Source organism: Salmo salar, unplaced genomic scaffold (genome assembly GCF_905237065.1).
Source record: "Salmo salar unplaced genomic scaffold, Ssal_v3.1, whole genome shotgun sequence".
NCBI lineage: Eukaryota > Metazoa > Chordata > Actinopteri > Salmoniformes > Salmonidae > Salmo > Salmo salar.
The window spans coordinates 75,208-95,986 of NW_025547632.1; the positions used below are offsets into that span (position 1 = coordinate 75,208).

General features: G+C 40.8%; 1 long non-coding RNA gene across 1 annotated transcript; it reads left to right on the forward strand.

Moving 5' to 3' along the window:
- The first annotated feature begins 15,683 nt into the window (after positions 1-15,683).
- LOC123732125 (uncharacterized) lies at positions 15,684-18,952 on the forward strand. The gene is made up of 2 exons (XR_006762980.1): positions 15,684-15,749; positions 18,850-18,952. It is a non-coding gene; the product is annotated as an uncharacterized lncRNA (long non-coding RNA).
- The last annotated feature ends 1,827 nt before the right edge of the window (positions 18,953-20,779 follow it).

The following is a 20,779-nucleotide window of genomic DNA, read 5'->3' on the forward strand; positions in this document are numbered from 1 at the left end:
CACGATTCAGCGTTTTGCCGCCTTCTGAGAGCCTATGGCAGCCGTAGGAAGTGTCACGGGACAGCTAAGATCCTCACTCTTCAATAAACAGAGACAAGAAGAACGACACCTTGTCAGACAGGCCAGTTCCTGCATGAAATCTTCTCAGGTTTTTGCCTGCCATATGAGTTCTGTTATACTCACAGACACCATTCAAACAGTTTTAGAAACTTTAGGGTGTTTTCTATCCAAAGCCAATAATTATATGCATATTGTAGTTACTGGGCAGGAGTAGTAACCAGATTAAATCGGGTACGTTTTTTATCCAGCCGTGAAAATACTGCCCCCTAGCCATAACAGGTTAACGGCCCTCCAACTGGTAATTACTAGTGGGAAACTCGTCTATCATCCTGAGCTCCCACTACTCCCACATGCTGACCTCTGACATCACCTAAAAAACAAATTACTTCCATAACAACATTTTTGGCAGTTTAATACAACAACAAATCATTATTTATTTAAAGTGATCTATTAACCTGTTAGGGCTAGGGGGCAGTATTGACACGGCTGGATAAAAAAACATACCCGATTTAATCTGGTTACCACTCCTACCCAGTAACTAGAATATGCATATACTTATTACATATGGATAGAAAACACCCTAAATGTTCTAAAACTGTTTGAATGGTGTCTGTGAGTATAACAGAACTCATTTGGCAGGCAAAACCCTGAGACATTTAGAGTTCAATAGAGTTCTCTGCAGACCAAATGGGGTCCCTAACCTCCTGGCAGTCTAGGACTCGGACTTCATGGGGAAGATATGTGTAGATCCTGGTGTAACTCATGGAATCAGGTCATAGCTCACACAGAGAGAGAAGGCTATGTCTATCCACACACCCAATATAGAAACAGATGGAGTATAGTGAAGGCCAGGGTTTTTGACTGCAATCCAGAGCAAGGGAAGTATTGCTTGAAGATAGGAATGACCATTAAAAGCATAAAGAAAGAGGATTTAGGGTTATGGTATGTTGGCCTTGACCAGACCATTGTCGACACTGCGGTACCATTCTGAGTAGTAGAGGTTAGGACAGGAGATAGTTCTACCGCCAGCCAGAATACCAGTAGTACCCCTGATAAAACGGACATTACCCGTGTAGTCATCCAGAGCCAAGGACCGGTGAGGATAGTTCAGACGAAAGATCTTTACCTGTTAGGGCTAGGGGCAGCATTTGCACGTCTGGATAAAAAAAAATGTACCCGATTTAATCTGGTTACTAATCCTACCCAGTAACTAGAATATGCATATACTTATTATATATGGATAGAAAACACTCTAAAGTTTCTAAAACTGTTTGAATGGTGTCTGTGAGTATAACAGAACTCATTTGGCAGGCAAAACCCTGAGACATTTTCTGACAGGAAGTGGATACCTGATGTGTTGTATTACCTTTAAACCTATCCCATTGAAAAACACAGGGGCTGAGGAATATTTTGGCACTTCCTATTGCTTCCACTAGATGTCCCCAGCCTTTACAAAGTGTTTTGAGTCTTCTGGAGGGAGATCTGACCGAACAAGAGCCATGGAACGATGATGTCCCATTAGACACCTGGCGCGCGAGTTCATGTTGGGTACCCTCGTTCCAATACGTTATAAAAGAGTATGCATTCGTCCACCTTGAATATTATTCATGTTCTGGTTAAAAAAGGCCCTAATGATTTATGCTATACAACGTTTGACATGTTTGAACGAACGGAAATATATTTTTTTCCCCTCGTTCATGACGAGAAGTCCGGCTGGCTTAGATCATGTGCTAACAAGACGGAGATTTTTGGACATAAATGATGAGCTTTTTTGAACAAAACTACATTCGTTATGGACCTGTGATACCTGGAAGTGACATCTGATGAAGAGAATCAAAGGTAATGGATTATTTACATAGTATTTTCGATTTTAGATCTCCCCAACATGACGTCTAGTCTGTATCGCAACGCGTATTTTTCTGGGCGCAGTGCTCAGATTATTGCAAAGTGTGATTTCCCAGTAAGGTTATTTTTAAATCTGGCAAGTTGATTGCGTTCAAGAGATGTAAATCTATAATTCTTTAAATGACAATATAATATTTTACCAATGTTTTCTAATTTTAATTATTTAATTTGTGACGCTGACTTGACTGCCGGTTATTGGAGGGAAACGATTTCCTCAACATCAATGCCATAGTAAAACGCTGTTTTTGGATATAAATATGAACTTCATAGAACTAAAAATGCATGCATTGTCTAACATAATGTCCTAGGAGTGTCATCTGATGGAGATTGTAAAAGGTTAGTGCATCATTTTAGCTGGTTTTATGGTTTTGGTGACCCTGTCTTTGAATTGACAAAACATTACACACAACTCTTGTAAATGTACTGTCCTAACCTCTATGGGCTAGGTGGGACGCTAGCGTGCCACCCGTGGTGCACTCCATCAACAGCAGGTGCATTTCAAGAGCGGCAAATTTGAATCCAAATAAATGTCAAAATTCTAATTTTTCAAACATACAACTATTTTACACCCTTTGAAAGATAAACATCTCCTTAATCTAACCACGTTTTACGATTTCAAAAAGGTTTTACGGCGAAAGCATAAATTTAGAGTATGTTAGGACAGTACATTTACAAGAGTTGTGTGTAATGTTTTGTTAAGTCAAAGACAGGGTCACCAAAACCATAAAACCAGCTAAAATGATGCACTAACCTTTTACAATCTCCATCAGATGACACTCCTAGGACATTATGTTAAACAATGCATGCATTTTTAGTTCTATCAAGTTCATATTTATATCCAAAAACAGCGTTTTACTATGGCATTGATGTTGAGGAAATCGTTTCCTCCAATAACCGGCAGTCAAGTCAGCGTCACAAATTAAATAATTAAAATTAGAAAACATTGGTAAAATATTATATTGTCATTTAAAGAATTATAGATTTACATCTCTTGAACGCAATCAACTTGCCAGATTTAAAAATAACCTTACTGGGAAATCACACTTTGCAATAATCTGAGCACTGCGCCCAGAAAAATACGCGTATGCGATACAGACTAGACGTCATGTTGGGGAGATCTGAAATCGAAAATACTATGTAAATAATCCATTACCTTTGATTCTCTTCATCAGATGTCACTTCCAGGTATCACAGGTCCATAACGAATGTAGTTTTGTTCAAAAAAGCTCATCATTTATGTCCAAAAATCTCCGTCTTGTTAGCACATGATCTAAGCCAGCCGGACTTTCGTCATGAACGAGGGGAAAAAATATATTTACGTTCGTTCAAACATGTCAAACGTTGTATAGCATAAATCATTAGGGCCTTTTTAACCAGAACATGAATAATATTCAAGGTGGACGAATGCATACTCTTTATAACGTATTGGAACGAGGGTACCCAACATGAACTCGCGCGCCAGGTGTCTAATGGGACATCATCGTTCCATGGCTCTTGTTCGGTCAGATCTCCCTCCAGAAGACTCAAAACACTTTGTAAAGGCTGGTGACATCTAGTGGAAGCAATAGGAAGTGCCAAAATATTCCTCAGCCCCTGTGTTTTTCAATGGGATAGGTTTAAAGGTTATACAACACATCAGGTTTCCACTTCCTGTCAGAAAATGTCTCAGGGTTTTGCCTGCCAAATGAGTTCTGTTATACTCACAGACACCATTCAAACAGTTTTAGAAACTTTAGAGTGTTTTCTATCCATATATAATAAGTATATGCATATTCTAGTTACTGGGTAGGATTAGTAACCAGATTAAATCGGGTACATTTTTTTATCCAGACGTGCAAATGCTGCCCCCTAGCCCTAACAGGCTAACATACTCTAAATTTATGCTTTCGCCGTAAAACCTTTTTGAAATCGTAAAACGTGGTTAGATTAAGGAGATGTTTATCTTTCAAAGGGTGTAAAATAGTTGTATGTTTGAAAAATTTGAATTTTGACATTTATTTGGATTCAAATTTGCCGCTCTTGAAATGCACCTGCTGTTGATGGAGTGCACCACGGGTGGCACGCTAGCGTCCCACCTAGCCCATAGAGGTTAATATGGTTATGGAACACTATAATTTGTTTACAAGCATGATAGCTGTACTTTTAGTTGATGTTTTACGCAGCTTGTTGCCATTAGCTAATCGGCGTTTCTCAATGAGTTCAAAGCACGTGAATGCATACAACTGGTATTTACGACTTAACAACTGGTAAATTCCCACCTCCCACTTACGAATGCAACATAACACCAAGCATAAGCAGCTGACACAAACAATGTCAATAGGAAGACCAAGATGCTGGACCCTAGTAGACTAAGTCTTATTCTGAAAGGGGTCAGACGGTAGGAAATATTAAAGTCACAGTTCCTACTTTGATGAGGACGGGGGAAAGAGATGGAAATACAAGATTGAATAATGGCTGTTCTGTTTTCCCCTACGTCACCCCACGTTTCAGGACAACATGATGGAAATGGAAGATTGAATAATGGCTGTTCTGTTTTCCCCTCCGTCACCCCACGTTTCAGGACAACATGATGGAAATGGAAGATTGAATAATGGCTGTTCTGTTGTCCCCACCGTCACCCCACGTTTCAGGACAACATGATGGAAATGGAAGATTGAATAATGGCTGTTCTGTTGTCCCCACCGTCACCCCACGTTTCAGGACAACATGATGGAAACGGAAGATGGAATAATGGCTGCTATGTCACCCCACGTTTCAGGACAACATGATGGAAATGGAAGATGGAATAATGGCTGCTATGTCACCCCACGTTTCCACATCTGTTCCTTTGTAAGCGCGGAGTCACTGCGCTGATAGGGAAATGACCTGTTAGTGGTGAGCTCCCACTGCTACGTCTTCCTGGCCGTCATAGTGACCACCTAGCTGTGTCTGTCGGACCAACCTGCTGCACCAGACCAGCCACGACAATGACGGTATTCAGAAAGTAGGGTTTTAGGGCACAGCTTGACACTAATACAAAACGAAGAATGGAAGTAGAAAATGTAATGCAAATGTTCTTGGTGGGAAAGTAGGCCAACCACTTCCTCTAACTACTCAGGTTTTCTTGGAATTTGATAAGTGTTAGCCCTGTGCCTCTGGCTTTGTTATTATTGAGAACATTAGCTATTATAAAGAGACTTTACTGTGACCGTGGGACAGGATTCCTGTTATATAAGGACAAGACAAGACCGTGGGACAGGATTCCTGTTATATAAGGACAAGACAAGACCGTGGGACAGGATTCCTGTTATATAAGGACAAGACAAGACCGTGGGACAGGATTCCTGTTATATAAGGACAAGACAAGTCCGTGGGACAGGATTCCTGTTATATAAGGACAAGACAAGACCGTGGGACAGGATTCCTGTTATATAAGGACAAGACAAGACCGTGGGACAGGATTCCTGTTATATAAGGACAAGACAAGACCGTGGGACAGGATTCCTGTTATATAAGGACAAGACAAGACCGTGGGACAGGATTCCTGTTATATAAGGACAAGACAAGACCGTGGGACAGGATTCCTGTTATATAAGGACAAGACAAGACCGTGGGACAGGATTCCTATTATATAAGGACAAGACAAGACCGTGGGACAGGATACCTGTTATATAAGGACAAGACAAGACCGTGGGACAGGATTCCTGTTATATAAGGACAAGACAAGACCGTGGGACAGGATTCCTGTTATATAAGGACAAGACAAGACCGTGGGACAGGATTCCTGTGAAGACACTGTAAGGACATGGAAGTGTAGTCCCCAGCAGACATGGCAGAGGCGTTAGGAGACCCTTTAAGGCATGTCTGTCTGACTGACCAGCTGCACCAGACCAGCCACGATGATGACGCTCTTCAGAAAGTAGAGTTTTAGGGCACAACTTGATACAAAAAACTCTAATAAAAAACAGAAAGTAAAAAAGGTAAGGTTATGTTAATAGATAATGCGTGTGGTTCTTGTTAGAAAAGAAGGACAAAGCCTTTCTCACTCAGATTTCCTTGGGATATAGTGTAAGCGCAATGGCTCTGTCTCAGCTGTTGAGATCATTGACAATTTATTTTGCAGACCTTATTGAGATAGTGGGACACGGACAGGGTTCCACTAAGGACATTATAAGGACACTAGGGTGTACAAGTACCAGCAGACATGGCTTTATCATCACACTGAAGGGCTTTACTTCAACAGGTGGACATGTACCTTATACAGTGGCAGCCATTGGAAACGCTTTGATGTCATAGCATATGAGGTTTTTTGGAGACCCTTTAAAACCTGTTAGGGCTAGGGGGCAGCATTTGCACGTCTGGATAAAAAAATGTACCCGATTTAATCTGGTTACTAATCCTACCCAGTAACTAGAATATGCATATACTTATTATATATGGATAGAAAACACTCTAAAGTTTCTAAAACTGTTTGAATGGTGTCTGTGAGTATAACAGAACTCATTTGGCAGGCAAAACCCTGAGACATTTTCTGACAGGAAGTGTATACCTGATGTGTTGTATTACCTTTAAACCTATCCCATTGAAAAACACAGGGGCTGAGGAATATTTTGGCACTTCCTATTGCTTCCACTAGATGTCACCAGCCTTTACAAAGTGTTTTGAGTCTTCTGGAGGGAGATCTGACCGAACAAGAGCCATGGAACGATGATGTCCCATTAGACACCTGGCGCGAGTTCATGTTGGGTACCCTCGTTCCAATACGTTATAAAAGAGTATGCATTCGTCCACCTTGAATATTATTCATGTTCTGGTTAAAAAAGGCCCTAATGATTTATGCTATACAACGTTTGACATGTTTGAACGAACGTAAATATATTTTTTTCCCCTCGTTCATGACGAGAAGTCCGGCTGGCTTAGATCATGTGCTAACAAGACAGAGATTTTTGGACATAAATGATGAGCTTTTTTGAACAAAACTACATTCGTTATGGACCTGTGATACCTGGAAGTGACATCTGATGAAGAGAATCAAAGGTAATGGATTATTTACATAGTATTTTCGATTTTAGATCTCCCCAACATGACGTCTAGTCTGTATCGCAACGCGTATTTTTCTGGGCGCAGTGCTCAGATTATTGCAAAGTGTGATTTCCCAGTAAGGTTATTTTTAAATCTGGCAAGTTGATTGCGTTCAAGAGATGTAAATCTATAATTCTTTAAATGACAATATAATATTTTACCAATGTTTTCTAATTTTAATTATTTAATTTGTGACGCTGACTTGACTGCCGGTTATTGGAGGGAAACGATTTCCTCAACATCAATGCCATAGTAAAACGCTGTTTTTGGATATAAATATGAACTTGATAGAACTAAAAATGCATGCATTGTCTAACATAATGTCCTAGGAGTGTCATCTGATGGAGATTGTAAAAGGTTAGTGCATCATTTTAGCTGGTTTTATGGTTTTGGTGACCCTGTCTTTGACTTGACAAAACATTACACACAACTCTTGTAAATGTACTGTCCTAACATACTCTAAATTTATGCTTTCGCCGTAAAACCTTTTTGAAATCGTAAAACGTGGTTAGATTAAGGAGATGTTTATCTTTCAAAGGGTGTAAAATAGTTGTATGTTTGAAAAATTTGAATTTTGACATTTATTTGGATTTAAATTTGCCGCTCTTGAAATGCACCTGCTGTTGATGGAGTGCACCACGGGTGGCACGCTAGCGTCCCACCTAGCCCATAGAGGCTAAGAATGGTCTAATGTTCTGTTGGCCATTAGCCCTGTATGGAATGTTTGTGCACATTCCTCAGAGGAAAACAGGAACCAAGTCGTATACTCAGGCCAGGATTCAAATGGAGGCTGCGTTGGAGAACACTTGACAGTTAAAGGTAATTTCCGATTCAACCGACATCTGCAGCGTTTACCATAAATTCCATCACTGCTGACACAGGAACATTGCCTTTAAAAAGGTCTAAGGGCCCAGGGATGGGTTTCTACTAAGCTGACATAGGGAATTGTTTTAAGATGGTCATACCAAGTATCATTTAGATATTTCATTTGGACTTTTAGGACCCCTGTAAGTAATGAAAACAGATATTTGATTAGACATTGAATTTGGCCTTACTGCTATTAGCCCACAGAAACACATTGAATAACAACAGTTCTGTAAGGTTATACATGTATATGATGTAGCCTACATAGATAACGCATGCAGACACGTGCACAAAAAACACACATGCAAGCACATGTGTCGGATAGCTACGCACGCACACACACATCCACACACAAACACACCCCAATTAATGATGCGATGGAAGTGAGTCAAATGACCAAATTTCCCTCTAGTGACCTCATGGGTGGAACCTTATTAATATGTTTCATCATTTCATCATTAATAAACATTATATTGGTTTAAACTGCGAAAATATGGTGTTTCTGTGTCAAATGGTTTTGTTATATTTCAGTCTTCTGTGATGTATATAAAGTGTAATATTGGGAGGCAAACTCAAAATTAAATACACTATATATATATATATATATATATACACACTATATATGGACACCCATTCAAATTAGTGGATTCGGCTATTTCAGCCACACCCGTTGCTGACAGGTGTATAAAATCGAGCACACGGCCAAGCGATCTCCATAGGAAAACATTGGCAGAAGAAAGGCCCTACTGAAGAGCTCAGTGACTTTCAACGTGGCACCGTCATAGGATGCCACCTTTCCACAAAGTCAGTTCATCACATTTCTGCCCTGCTAGAGCTGCCCCGGTCAACTGTAAGTGCTGTTATTGTGAAATAGAAATGTCTTGGAGCAACAACGGCTCAGCCACGAAGTGGTAGGCCACACAAGCTCACAGAATGGGACCACAGAGTGCTGAAACGGATAGCACGTAAAAATCATCTGTCCTCGGTTGCAACACTCACTACCGAGTTCCAAACTGCCTCTGAAAGCAACGTCAGCACAAACACTGTTCATTGGGAGATTCATGGAATGGGTTTCCATGGCCTGCAGCCGCCACTTTGTAAATGTATTAAACTGGGATAGAGGATCACTCTGTAAATGTATTAAACTGGGATAGAGGATCACTCTGTAAATGTATTAAACTGTGATAGAGGATCACTCTGTAAATGTATTAAACTGGAATAGAGGGTCACTTTGTAAATGTATTAAACTGGGATGGAGGATCACTCTGTAAATGTATTAAACTGTGATAGAGGATCACTATGTAAATGTATTAAACTGGAATAGAGGATCACTCTGTAAATGTATTAAACTGTGATAGAGGATCACTCTGTAAATGTATTAAACTGTGATAGAGGATCACTTTGTAAATGTATTAAACTGGGATAGAGGATCACTCTGTAAATGTATTAAACTGTGATAGAGGATCACTATGTAAATGTATTAAACTGGGATAGAGGATCACTATGTAAATGTATTAAACTGGAATAGAGGATCACTCTGTAAATGTATTAAACTGTGATAGAGGATCACTCTGTAAATGTATTAAACTGGGATAGAGGATCACTCTGTAAATGTATTAAACTGGGATAGAGGATCACTCTGTAAATGTATTAAACTGTGATAGAGGATCACTATGTAAATGTATTAAACTGTGCATTTTAACAATTCCAGTCCCCTTCCTCCTGGGGATACTTATTGAGAAGCTCTGTTCTGAGAAACTCAGTTCTGGTGACCAAATAAAAGTACATTCTACTCCAAAATGTATCAAAATAAAATTATGCTGACACCATCTAAAATATAATTTCCACCTCCAGAAATGAGCCCAATAAGATATTGGTAAACATGATAAATGATTTTAACACATTGGAACAAAAAACCTGTATGGATGGTATATTATCAGCTATTAGCAATAAACATTATCAACTGATGCAGCACAGTGGCTATAAATACATAGCCTGAAGCATGGGGTTTGTCTATATACATTATCACCTGTATCAACTGATGCAGCATAGTGTCTATAAATACATAGGCTGAAGCATGGGGTATGTCTATCTACATTATCACCTGTATCAACTGATGCAGCAGTGTCCACATGGTCTGATAAACACTCCTAACAACCCCACCACTAGGAGGTGTCCACATGGTCTGATAAACACTCCTAACAACCCCACCACTAGGAGGTGTCCACATGGTCTGATAAACACTCCTAACAACCCCACCACTAGGAGGTGTCCACATGGTCTGATAAACACTCCTAACAACCCCACCGCTAGGAGGTGTCCACATGGTCTGATAAACACTCCTAACAACCCCACCGCTAGGAGGTGTCCACATGGTCTGATAAACACTCCTAACAACCCCACCGCTAGGAGGTGTCCACATGGTCTGATAAACACTCCTAACAACCCCACCGCTAGGAGGTGTCCACATGGTCTGATAAACACTCCTAACAACCCCACCACTAGGAGGTGTCCACATGGTCTGATAAACACTCCTAACAACCCCACCACTAGGAGGTGTCCACATGGTCTGATAAACACTCCTAACAACCCCACCACTAGGAGGTGTCCACATGGTCTGATAAACACTCCTAACAACCCCACCGCTAGGAGGTGTCCACATGGTCTGATAAACACTCCTAACAACCCCACCGCTAGGAGGTGTCCACATGGTCTGATAAACACTCCTAACAACCCCACCGCTAGGAGGTGTCCACATGGTCTGATAAACACTTCTAACAACCCCACCGCTAGGAGGTGTCCACATGGTCTGATAAACACTCCTAACAACCCCACCACTAGGAGGTGTCCACATGGTCTGATAAACACTCCTAACAACCCCACCACTAGGAGGTGTCCACATGGTCTGATAAACACTCCTAACAACCCCACCGCTAGGAGGTGTCCACATGGTCTGATAAACACTCCTAACAACCCCACCACTAGGAGGTGTCCACATGGTCTGATAAACACTCCTAACAACCACACCACTAGGAGGTGTCCACATGGTCTGATAAACACTCCTAACATCACCACCACTAGGAGGTGTCCACATGGTCTGATAAACACTCCTAACAACCCCACCACTAGGTGGTGTCCACATGGTCTGATAAACACTCCTAACAACCCCTCCACTAGGAGGTGTCCACATGGTCTGATAAACACTCCTAACAACCCCACCACTAGGAGGTGTCCACATGGTCCTAAATCACACCGTTTCCTCATTTTGTATCACATTCCAATGATAAAACTGGTCATGTTGCCTAGTGGTTAGAGTGTTGGGAATGTAGCTGAAAGGTCACTGGTTTGAATACCTGAGCTGTCAAGGTGTAAATCTGTCTATGTGCCGTTAAGCAAGGCACTTAACCCTAATTTGCTCCAAGGGAACCGTACTACTATGGCTGACCCTGTAAAACAACACATTTCACTGCACCAATATGGTGTTTGTGACAATAAAACATTTTATGTATTTTTCTCTCAATTACAACAATTCATTTAACAATGCTGGTAACAGATCTTGATGACATTCCTCCAAGGACACCTTGACTTGCATTACATTCTCACTGCAGAAAAATATTCTCATGTTATTGAACCATAAATTGTACATATATGTGTTAGATAATAACCCTGGATGATGAATGTGTGAACTATCTTGTCATCTTTTTGGGTAACCACAATGGAACATTCTAGTCTTGAAGGACATGAACTGGCAGAACAGGTTTCAGCAAAGTATGGAGTCATTGTTTTCAGGAAGGTGTACCCATGGCCAGTGGTGTAAAGTACTTCAGTAAAAATACTATAAAGTACTACATAAGTCGTTTTTTGGGGGGTATCTGTACTTTACTTTTGAATTTATATTTTTGATAACTTTACATCACTACATTCCCAAAGAAAATAATGTACTTTTTAATCTATACATTTTACCTGACACCCAAAAGTACTCGTTACATTTTGAAAGCTTAGCAGGAAAGGAAAATTGTCTAATTCACTTATCAAGACAACACATGGTCATCTCTACTGCCTCTGATCTGGTGGAGTCAGGAAACACAAATGCATCTTTTGTAAATTACGTCTTCGTTTTGGTATGTGCCCCCTATCCATACATTTAAAAAAACAAGATAATGGTGACGCCTGCTTTGCTTAATAGAAGGAATTTGAAACGATTTATACTTTTAATTTTACTTTTCATACTTAAGTATATTTAGAACCAAATATTTTTAGACTTTTACTCAGGTATGACAATTGGATACTTTTTCCACAACTGTCTATGATGATAGGAGAGACAGGAGGCAGACTAAGAGCAAGGGCAGCCACCTGAACTACTGCCCTAGAAAAGACAAGGAGCAGTCTACACAAACAGCCACCTGAACTACTGCCCTAGAAAAGACAAGGAGCAGTCTACACAAACAGCCACCTGAACTACTGCCCTAGAAAAGACAAGGAGCAGTCTACACAAACAGCCACCTGAACTACTGCCCTAGAAAAGACAAGGAGCAGTCTACACACACAGCCACCTGAACTACTGCCCTAGAAAAGACAAGGAGCAGTCTACACACACAGCCACCTGAACTACTGCCCTAGAAAAGACAAGGAGCAGTCTACACAAACAGCCACCTGCACTACTGCCCTAGAAAAGACAAGGAGCAGTCTACACAAACAGCCACCTGCACTACTGCCCTAGAAAAGACAAGGGGCATCTACACAAACAGTGAATCTGAGAAAAATGGTTTCAAGTTTGTTTTTTAGTCCATGCATATCAACCATGACCACTGATCTGACCTATGACCCCTAAAACACAAAAGAAAAGTGCAATATCTAGAAATCTGAATGTGTTTATCCAGCTTTCTTGTTGTTTTTCTGTTTGATGGAACTAGTTGAGAGTTCTGTGTTATTTCTTATTTTATGTACCTTTATTTAACCAGGTAGGCCAGTTGAGAACAAGTTCTCATTTACAACTGCGACCTGGCCAAGATAAAGGAAAGCAGTGTGACACAAACAACACAGAGTTACACATGGAATAAATGTCACGTCCTGACCAGTAAAAGGGGTTATTTGTTATTGTAGTTTGGTCAGGGCGTGGCAGGGGGTGTTTGTTTTGTGTGTTTCGGGGTTTTGATGTATGTTCTATATTTTCTATTTCTATGTTTATTCTAGGTTTCTCTTTCTATGTTGTGTTTTTTTCAATGACCTCCAATTAGAGGCAGCTGGTGGTTGTTGTCTCTAATTGGAGGCCATATTTAGTGTGTTCGTTTTCACTTGTGTTTGTGGGTGGTTGTTTCCGGTTTAGTCTGTGCACCTTACTGGACTGTTATCGTCGTTATTTTGTTTGAGTGTGTTTACCTTCAATAAATACGAAGATGAGCAATATACCCGCTGCATATTGGTCCGATGATTTTTCCTCTTCAGACGAAGAAGTTTATGACAATAAACAAATGTACAGTCAATAACGCAATAGAAAAGTCTATATACAGTGTGTGCAAATGTAGTAAGATTAGGGAGGTAAGGCAATAAATAGGCCAGAGTGGAGAAATAATTACAATTTAGCAATTAAACACTGGAATGATAGATGTGCAGAAGATGAATGTGCAAGTAGAGATACTGGGGTGCAAAGGATAAAGGAAATTACAAAATGGGGATGAGGTAGTTGGTTGGGCAATGTACAGATGGGCTATGTACAGGTGCAATGATCGGTAAGCTGCTCTGATAGCTGATGCTTAAAGTTAATGAGGGAGATATAAGACTCCAGCTTCAGTGATTTTTGCAGTTCGTTCCAGTCATTGGCAGCAGGGAACTGGAAGGAAAGGTGGACAAATGAGGAATTGGCTTTGGGGGTGACCAGTGAGATATACCTGCTGGAGCGCGTGCTACTGGTGGGTGCTGCTATTGTGACCAGTGAGCTGAGATAAGGCAGGGCTTTACCTAGCAAAGGCTTATAGATGACCTGGAGCCAGTGGGTTTGGCGATGAATATGAAGTGAGGGCCAGCCAATGAGAGCATACAGGTCGCAGTGATGGGTAGTATATCGGGCTTTTGGTGACAAAACGGATGGCACTGTGGTAGACTACATCCAATTTGCTGAGTAGAGTGTTGGAGGCTATATTGTAAATGACATCGCCGAAGTCAAGGATCGGTAGGATAGTCAGTTTTACGAGGGTATGTTTCACAGCATGAGTAAAGGATGCTTTGTTGCGAAATAGGACGCCGATTCTAGATTTAACTTTGGATTGGAGATGTTTGATGTGAGTCTGGAAGGAGAGTTTACAGTCTAACCAGACACATAGGTATTTATAGTTGTCCACATATTCTAAGTCAGAAACGTCCAGAGTAGTGATGCTGGATGGGCGGGTGCAGGCAGCGATCGGTTGAAGAGCATACATTTAGTTCTACTAGCGTTTAAGAGCAGTTGGAGGCCTCAGAAGGAGAGTTGTATGGCATTGAAGCTCATCTGGAGGTTAGTTAACACAGTGTCCAAAGAGGGGCCAGAAGTATACAGAATGGTGTCGTCTGCGTAGAGGTGGATCAGAGAATCACCAGCAGCAAGAGCAACATCATTGATGTATACAGAGAAAAGAGTCGGCCCAAGAATTGAAACCTGTGGCACCCCCATAGAAACTGCCAGAGGTCCGGACAACAGGCCCTCCGATTTCACACACTGAACTCTATCTGAAAAGTAGTTGGTGAACCAGGCAAGGCAATCATTTGAGAAACCAAGGCTGTTGAGTCTGCTGATAAGAATACGGTGATTGACAGAGTCGAAAGCCTTGGCCAGGTCGATGAAGACGGCTGCACAGTATTGTCTTTTATCAATGGCGGTTATGATATCGTTGAGGACCTTGAGCGTTGCTGAGGTGCACCCATGATCAGCTCTGAAACCAGATTGCATAGCGGAGAAGGTACGGTGGAATTCTAGATGGTCGGTGATCTGTTTATTAACTTGGCTTTCGAAGACTTTAGAAAGGCAAGGTCGGATAGATATAGGTCTGTAACAGTTTGGGTCTAGAGTGTCACCCCCTTTGAAGAGGGGGGCTTTCCAGTCTTTAGCGATCTCAGACGATACGAAAGAGAGGTTGGACAGGCTAGTTATGTAGTTGTGTTTTCATGTTTTGAATGTTGTATTGTAGTAGGCCTAACCCTCACCAATTATTCTGGTGATGGAGAGAGACACCAGACAAGACACAGAGACAGCAACAGACGACACAGAGAAAGTGATGGAGAGAGGCAGAGGAGGGGAGTGTACAGTAGACTGTATTACTTATAGCTGCTATAGGGGTTCTAATTACTGCACTGTTTGTGAGTCGGTGTGTGTGTGTGTGTGTGTGTGTGTGTGTGTGTGTGTGTGTGTGTGTGTGTGTGTGTGTGTGTGTGTGTGTGTGTGTGTGTGTGTGTGTGTGTGTGTGTGTGTGTGTGTGTGTGTGTGTGTGTGTGTGTGTGTGTGTGTGTGTGTGTGTGTGTGTGTGTGTGTGTGTGTGTGTGTGTGTGTGTGTGTGTGTGTGTGTGTGTGTGAGAGGGTGTTTTGGTACTGTAGGATTCTTTAATCAATGTGGCTCATTGGACAGGTCAGAGTCTCAACACAATTGAAAATTTACCATCAATAAAACACCAAATGCTGTAATTTCTTGTGGAAGAATGGTGTCACATCCCTCCAATAGACTTCCAGACAGTTGTAGAATGTTTGCCAAGGCTCATTGTAAGAGCTGTAAAGAGAGAGGGACTCGGAGAGAGAACAGGTAGAACCTGATATGTAAATGAGCAGAGCAAACGAAAGTAACTTTCGACGACCGAATGATCATTCAGACTCTGTTTCTATTGAGAGATAAAAGGTAAGACGACGATTGTCATGTGTATTAATATAGTTGATGATATTGTTGTGTGTATTAATATAGTTGATGATATTGTTGTGTGTATTAATATAGTTGATGGTATTGTCATGTGTATTAATATAGTTAATGATATTGTTATGTGTATTAATATAGTTGATGATATTGTTATGTGTATTCATATAGTTGATGATATTGTTGTGTGTATTAATATAGTTGATGATATTGTTGTGTGTATTAATATAGTTAATGATATTGTTATGTGTATTAATATAGTTAGTTAGTTAGTTAGTTAGTTAGTTTCAGGAAGGTGCAACCATGGTGATAGGAGAGACAGGAGGAAGACTAAGGGAAAGGGATAACAAACCAGGGTCACCATACTACTGTCTGACCCTGTACAACAACACATTACACTGCACCTATCATACTACTGTCTGACCCTGTACAACAACACATTACACTGCACCTATCATACTACTGTCTGACCCTGTACAACAACACATTACACTGCACCTATCATACTACTGGCTGACCCTGTACAACAACACATTACACTGCACCTATCATACTACTGTCTGACCCTGTACAACAACACATTACACTGCACCTATCATACTACTGTCTGACCCTGTACAACAACACATTACACTGCACCTATCATACTACTGTCTGACCCTGTACAACAACACATTACACTGCACCTATCATACTACTGTCTGACCCTGTACAACAACACATTACACTGCACCTATCATACTACTGTCTGACCCTGTACAACAACACATTACACTGCACCTATCATACTACTGTCTGACCCTGTACAACAACACATTACACTGCACCTATCATACTACTGTCTGACCCTGTACAACAACACATTACACTGCACCTATCATACTACTGTCTGACCCTGTACAACAACACATTACACTGCACCTATCATACTACTGTCTGACCCTGTACAACAACACATTACACTGCACCTATCATACTACTGTCTGACCCTGTACAACAACACATTACACTGCACCTATCATACTACTGTCTGACCCTGTACAACAACACATTACACTGCACCTATCATACTACTGTCTGACCCTGTACAACAACACATTACACTGCACCTATCATACTACTGTCTGACCCTGTACAACAACACATTACACTGCACCTATCATACTACTGTCTGACCCTGTACAACAACACATTACACTGCACCTATCATACTACTGTCTGACCCTGTACAACAACACATTACACTGCACCTATCATACTACTGTCTGACCCTGTACAACAACACATTACACTGCACCTATCATACTACTGTCTGACCCTGTACAACAACACATTACACTGCACCTATCATACTACTGTCTGACCCTGTATAACAACACATTACACTGCACCTATCATACTACTGTCTGACCCTGTACAACAACACATTACACTGCACCTATCATACTACTGTCTGACCCTGTATAACAACACATTACACTGCACCTATCATACTACTGTCTGACCCTGTACAACAACACATTACACTGCACCTATCATACTACTGTCTGACCCTGTACAACAACACATTACACTGCACCTATCATACTACTGTCTGACCCTGTACAACAACACATTACACTGCACCTATCATACTACTGTCTGACCCTGTACAACAACACATTACACTGCACCTATCATACTACTGTCTGACCCTGTATAACAACACATTACACTGCACCTATCATACTACTATGGCTGACCCTGTACAACAACACATTACACTGCACCTATCATACTACTATGGCTGACCCTGTACAACAACACATTACACTGCACCTATCATACTACTGTCTGACCCTGTACAACAACACATTACACTGCACCTATCATACTACTGTCTGACCCTGTACAACAACACATTACACTGCACCTATCATACTACTGTCTGACCCTGTACAACAACACATTACACTGCACCTATCATACTACTGTCTGACCCTGTACAACAACACATTACACTGCACCTATCATACTACTATGGCTGACCCTGTATAACAACACCTATCATACTACTATGGCTGACCCTGTATAACAACACATTTCACTGCACCTATCATACTACTGTCTGACCCTGTACAACAACACATTACACTGCACCTATCATACTACTATGGCTGACCCTGTAAAACAACACATTACACTGCACCAATCCGCTGTCTGTGACAATAAAACATTTTAAAAGCAAGCTAACATAGAAAATGACAGCATTGATTTTTTTTTAAATATAACAACAGTTAATTTAACAATGCTGGTTATAAATCTTGTTGACATTCATCCAAGGACAGCTTGACTTGCATTACATTCTCACTGCAGAAAAATATTCTCATGAAATCACATGATTTCTAGTTAGAGAAAAGGATTCCTGTTAACACGGCCTGCTACAAGCAGGAAACAAGTTGTGGACCAACCAGAAATGTAACATATCTGTTTGACAGTAACCCTGGATGATGAATGTGTGAACTATCTTGTCATCTTTTTGGGTAACCACAATGGAACATTCTAGTCTTTAAGGACATGAACTGGCAGAACAGGTTTCAGCAACGTATGGAGTCATTGTTTTCAGGAAGGTGTACCCATGGCCAGTGGTGTAAAGAACTTCAGTAAAAATATTATAAAGTACTACATAAGTTGTTTTTTGGGGGGTATCTGTACTTTACTTTTGAATTTATATTTTTGCTAATTTTACATCACTACATTCCCAAAGAAAATAATGTACTTTTTAATCTATACATTTTACCTGATACCCAAAAGTACTCGTTACATTTTGAATGCTTAGACAGGACAGGAAAATGGTCTAATTCACTTATCAAGACAACACATGGTCATCTCTACTGCCTCTGATCTGGCGGAGTCAGGAAACACAAATGCATCTTTTGTAATTACATCTTCGTTTTGGTATGTGCCCCCTATCCATACATTTTAAAAAACAAGATAATGGTGACACCTGCTTTGCTTAATAGAAGGAATTTGAAACGATTTATACTTTTAATTTTACTTTTCATACTTGAGTATATTTAGATCCAAATATTTTTTGACTTTTACTCAGGTATGACAATTGGGTACTTTTTCTACAACTGTCTATGATGATCGGAGAGACAGGAGGCAGACTAAGAGCAAGGACAGCCACCTGAACTACTGCCCTAGAAATACAAGGAGCAGTCTACACAAACAGCCACCTGAACTACTGCCCTAGAAAAGACAAGGAGCAGTCTACACAAACAGCCACCTGAACTACTGCCCTAGAAAAGACAAGGAGCAGTCTACACAAACAGCCACCTGAACTACTGCCCTAGAAAAGACAAGGAGCAGTCTACACAAACAGCCACCTGAACTACTGCCCTAGAAAAGACAAGGAGCAGTCTACACAAACAGCCACCTGAACTACTGCCCTAGAAAAGACAAGGAGCAGTCTACACAAACAGTGAATCTGAGAAAAATGGTTTCAAGTTTGTTTTTTAGTCCATGCATAACAACCATGACCACTGATCTGACCTATGACCCCTAAAACGCAAAAGAAAAGTGTAACATCTAGAAATCTGAATGTGTTTATCCAGCTTTCTAGTTGTTTTTCTGTTTGATGGAACTAGTTGAGAGTTCTGTGTTATTTCTTATTTTATGTACCTTTATTTAACCAGGTAGGCCAGTTGAGAACAAGTTCTCATTTATAACTGCGACCTGGCCAAGATAAAGCAAAGCAGTGTGACACAAACAACACAGAGTTACACATGGGATAAATGTCACGTCCTGACCAGTAAAAGGGGTTATTTGTTATTGTAGTTTGGTCTGGGCGTGGCAGGGGGGTGTTTGTTTTGTGTGTTTCGAGGTTTTGATGTATGTTCTATATTTTCTATTTCTATGTTTATTCTAGGTTTCTCTTTCTATGTTGTGTTTTTTCAATGACCTCCAATTAGAGGCAGCTGGTGGTTGTTGTCTCTAATTGGAGGCCATATTTAGTGTGTTCATTTTCACTTGTGTTTGTGGGTGGTTGTTTCCGGTTTAGTCTGTGCACCTTACTGGACTGTTATCGTCGTTATTTTGTTTGAGTCTGTTTACCTTCAATAAATACGAAGATGAGCAATATACCCGCTGCATATTGGTCCGATGATTTCTCCTCTTCAGACGATGAAGTTTATGAAAATTAACAAACGTACAGTCAATAACACAATAGAAAAGTCTATATACAGTGTGTGCAAATGTAGTAAGATTAGGGAGGTAAGGCAATAAATAGGCCAGAGTGGAGAAATAATTACAATTTAGCAATTAAACACTGGAGTGATAGATGTGCAGAAGATGAATGTGCAAGTAGAGATACTGGGGTGCAAAGGATAAAGGAAATTACAAAATGGGGATGAGGTAGTTGGTTGGGCAATGTACAGATGGGCTATGTACAGGTGCAATGATCGGTAAGCTGCTCTGATAGCTGATGCTTAAAGTTAATGAGGGAGATATAAGACTCCAGCTTCAGTGATTTTTGCAGTTCGTTCCAGTCATTGGCAGCAGGGAACTGGAAGGAAAGGTGGACAAATGAGGAATTGGCTTTGGGGGTGACCAGTGAAATATACCTGCTGGAGTGCATGCTACGAGTGGGTGCTGCTATGGTGACCAGTGAGCTGAGATAAGGCAGGGCTTTACCTAGCAAAGGCTTATAGATGACCTGGAGCCAGTGGGTTTGGCGATGAATATGAAGTGAGGGCCAGCCAACGAGAGCATACAGGTCGCAGTGATGGGTAGTATATTGCGCTTTGGTGACAAAACGGATGGCACTGTGATAGACTGCATCCAATTTGCTGAGTAGAGTGTTGGAGGCTATTTTGTAAATGACATCGCCGAAGTCAAGGATCGGTAGGATAGTCAGTTTTACAAGGGTATGTTTGGCAGCATGAGTGAAGGAGGCTTTGTTGTGAAATAGGACGCCGATTCTAGATTTAATTTTGGATTGGAGATGCTTAATGTGAGTCTGTAAGGAGAGTTTACAG